Source organism: Procambarus clarkii, chromosome 41 (genome assembly GCF_040958095.1).
Source record: "Procambarus clarkii isolate CNS0578487 chromosome 41, FALCON_Pclarkii_2.0, whole genome shotgun sequence".
Classification (NCBI taxonomy): Eukaryota; Metazoa; Arthropoda; class Malacostraca; order Decapoda; family Cambaridae; genus Procambarus; species Procambarus clarkii.
The window spans coordinates 39,138,044-39,142,796 of record NC_091190.1 but is presented as its reverse complement, the minus strand read 5'-3'; positions in this window follow the sequence as shown (position 1 = coordinate 39,142,796).

The window sequence follows — 4,753 nt, the reverse complement described above, 5'->3', positions numbered from 1 at the left end:
TGCATCGAATGAGGGAGTGAGGAATTGTGAGAAGGACGAGGAGATGGGAGTGGGGGATGGTGGGGAGGACAAGGGGATTGGGGAGGGGGTAATGGTGGGGAGGACGAGGGGATGGGAGAGTTGGGGATGGTGCGGACACGGGGAGAGGGGGAATGTAGAATAGAGGGGAGGACGAGGGGATAGGGAAGTGGGGGATGGTGGAGAGGATGAGGGAACGGGTAATGGGGGGGAATGGCTGCGAGGACGAGGGGACGGGGGATTGGGGAATAGGTGGGAGGAAAAGGAGACGGGGGAGGACGAGGGGACAGGGAGGAGGGAAATTGTGGGAGGACTGAGAGACAGGGGAAGGTTGCTGTGGCTGGGTACATCTAATAAAATATTCATATATATATATATATATATATATATATATATATATATATATATATATATATATATATATATATATATATATATATATATATATATTGGTGTATACTGGCAGCAGATTTTCTTTCAAACATGTTTCATTGAATATGACTATATATTCTGTATTTATTATTTTCTGGTTTAGGGCTTCTATCCCTCTATTTTCTTAGCATCAGAGCTTAGTTGAAATAGGAGTTCTCCAATACTCATTTTCGTACTTTTAAGGCGAAGAAAAGAAGTGATTTACTATAGAGTGTATTACACTTATTTATACAATTTGCACAACGTTTCGAACCTCCATGGTTCATTCTCAAGTGAACAGATCTTACAATGCTGGTTGATTTTATACCCGCACTGGGTCAGGTGATAATACAATAAAGGTGAAAACATGGGGGATACATAAGGGATAAATGTGGGGTGAAACATATTATATCTTACGGGCTATTCATGCCCGTGCCACCTCTTGGGTGGCTTAATCTTTATCAATCGGTGAAACATAGAGGTAACTGCAAAAGGCTTATTGGCCCATACGAGGTGTATAAGTTGTATATTGCAATTGCAAATTGTATATATAAGTAATACACTCTATAGTAAATCACTTCTTTTCTTCACCTTAAAAGTACGAAAATGAGTTTTGGAGAATTCCTATTTCAACTAAGCCCTGATGCTAAGAAAATAGTTAGAGGGATAGAAGCCCTAAACCAGCAAATAATAAATACAGAATATGCGGTCATATTCAATGAAATATATATATATATATACATATATATATATATATATATATATATATATATATATATATATATATATACATATATATATATATATAAATATATATATATTAGTATATTTTGGTAGCAGTCTTTCCTGTAGACATATATTATTAAATATAACCGAAAAAGTAAGATTAATAATTCTAACACGAATTTTCTTGATCTTTCGTACGTTTCTTTTCACTGTTGGTGGTAATTCAAAAATCAATTCTCCAAAATTCATTTTTATTTCTAGTCTGACGCGACACTTGTTTCGTAAAACTTATTACATTTTCAAAGACTTTAGTTTACACATACACAACTGAATAGAACTTACACATCATCGATTTGCTTATATCTACATTTGAGTCAGGTGGATGGGGTGAGGTGGTATTAATAGAGAATTAAATTCCTAAACACAAGACCGAACACGAAATAATGGGTATTGAATGGAAGTGATTGTAGAAAGCCTATTGGTCCATATTTCTTGATGCTTCTATATTGGAGCGGAGTCTTGAGGTGGGTAAAATATAGTTGTGCATTAATTAACTGTTGATTGCTGGTGTTGACTTCTTGATGTGTAGTGCCTCGCAGACGTCAAGCCGCCTGCTATCGCTGTATCTATCGATGATTTCTGTGTTGTTTACTAGGATTTCTCTGGCGATGGTTTGGTTGTTGGAGGAGATTATATGTTTATATGTTTATATCTCAAATGTAGATATTAACAAATCGATGATGTGTAAGTTCTATTCAGTTGTGTATGTGTAAACTAAAGTCTTTGAAAATGTAATAAGTTTTATGAAATGCGCTCAAGTGTCGCGTCAGACAAGAAATAAAAATGAATTTTGGAGAATTGATTTTTGAATTACCACCAACAGTGAAAAGAAACGTACGAAAGATCGAGAAAATTCGTGTTAGAATTATTAATCTTACTTTTTCGGTCATATTTAATAATATATGTCTACAGGAAAGACTGCTACCAAAATATACTAATATTAAAACGCACGACCCAGCAGCAAGGAATCAAGCTTTCACGATAAAATATCGCCAGGATCTGATTCGTGATCAGATATACAAGGCAGAAAATGAAATCAAAGACAACAAAACGCAACTACTTCATGCTACAAACGAATGGAGAAATAGCAACATCGACGAAAGTCTCCGTACCCGCATTGAGCAACACCTCGACATCCTCACAGACCGACATCACCTCAGCACTGAAACAAGGATTATCAAGAAACTAACAACGTTATATGGAGGACCTATGGCAATTCCACGACCAAGAGAAGGCTTCCTGAACCTTGCAGGAATTAACTTCACTAAGGACCAAGTCACTCTCCTAAATCTGGGTATAAACTGTCACGTTATGTCCAGACCGAGTGAAATGGCCCGGAAAGTGGAGTTGGAAATTCTGTTGGAAGACATAGTCGACCTCGAGACACAAAAGAAGGTCACTACCAAAGATACCTTACAAGCAGAACTTATTACGGAAGGAGGAAAGAATCGAGGCAACTACAGAAGCACCATACTGTCCCCCAAGCTCAAAGCGGCAGCTAAAAGCCTTCCAGAGAACAAGGAGATAGTTGTCAGGAGAGGTGACAAGTCGCCAATATACGTCATTCTTAAAAAAGACGAATATCTGGCGAAAATGAACCTCATTCTCTCTGACCAAACTAAATTCCAAAGGGTAACGAAGGACACTACAGCCGAATTGAAAGCAAAGGTCAACAAACTGATCGAAACTGTGAACGCCAAGAAATCCGGACTCCACCTGCCAAAGATTATTGGCGAATATAAACCTGGATATGCGTATGGAAATGTCAAGACACACAAGCCTGGAAACCCACTTCGGCCAATCATCAGCCAGATACCCACACCCACGTACAGACTGGCGAAGCGACTCAACGGCCTGCTGACTCCTTATGTCCCTTGCGCCTTCAGCCTGAAGTCTCCAAAGGAATTTGTTGACTTACTGCGGGGCACACGGGCCACAGGGATAAGAGCCTCGTTGGACGTAGAATCACTGTTTACCAACGTACCTGTGGACGAGACAATCGGGATGATAGCCGACAGAGTGTATTGTGATCCGGCCTGTACTCCTCTTGACATACCAGAAAATATTCTAAGGAAACTACTCCAAGCTTGTACTAAAGAGGCGCCTTTCTTGAGCCAGGATGGGCACATGTATAAGCAAGTAGATGGGGTCGCCATGGGTTCTCCCCTAGGTGTCCTGTTTGCAAACTTCTACATGGGTACCATCGAGCAAAAAGTCTTAGTCGACATGAACTTGAAACCGGCCATATACTGCAGGTATGTTGAGGACATTTTTACACAGGTACCTGATGTCAGACATCTGCAGGAGCTGAAGGAGGCATTTGAGCAGAGTTCCATGCTGCGCTTAACTTACAAGATGGAAAAGGATGGGAAGCTGCCCTTTCGAGATGTAACAGTCATGGAAAAGAGCGGAGGTTTCCACACTGCAGTCTACACTAAGGAAACGAGCATAGGAATGTGCCTAAATGCCAACAGCGACTGCCCAGACAGGTACAAGAGGAGTGTTGGTAACGCTTATGTCGACCGTGCTCTCAGCCACAGCTCAGAATGGAAGCAAGTCGACGAAGAACTTTGTAGGGTAAGGCAGGTCCTAGTCAATAACGGCTTCTCCAATGGTTTCGTGGAAGACATCATAAGAAGGAAAGTGAAACGCCATGCAACCTCTGAAGAGACAACTAACACAACACCTATACCCCCTATTAGACTATTTTACAGGAATTTCTTTTCTACAGCTCATAAAACGGAGGAAAGGGTCCTGAAAGATATTGTTAATAGAAACGTTATACCTACAGACAAAAAACAGAGGAAACAACTGACGATTTACTATAAAACCAGAAAAACGGCCAGCCTACTCATGAGAAACTCTCCAGACACAAAGCAGAACGCTTTAAAAGAGAAAAACGTCGTCTATGCCTTCAAATGCCCTCTTGGGGACTGTAAGCTTCAAAAAACCCAGTATATAGGCAAGACAACAACATCTCTTTCTAGGCATTTAACGATGCATAAGCAACAGGGCTCCATTAAGGAACATATAATCTCTTCCCACAACCAAACCATCGCCAGAGAAATCCTAGTAAACAACACAGAAATCAACGATAGATACAGCGATAGCAGGCGGCTTGACGTCTGCGAGGCACTACACATCAAGAAGTCAACACCAGCAATCAACAGCCAATTAATGCACAACTATATTCTACCCACCTCAAGACTCCGCTCCAATATAGAAGCATCAAGAAATATGGACCAATAGGCTTTCTACAATCACTTCCATTCAATACCCATTATTTCGTGTTCTGTCTTGTGTTTAGGAATTTAATACCCTATTAATACCACCTCACCTCATCCACCTCACTCAAATGTAGATATAAAAAAATCGATGATGTGTAAGTTCTATTCAGTTGTGTATGTGTAAACTAAAGTCTTTGAAAATATAATAAGTTTTACGAAACGCACTCAAGTGTCGCGTCAGACTAGAAATAAAAATGAATTTTGGAGAATTGATTTTTGATGATTTTGATCTTGGCCTACTAAGCAAGGCC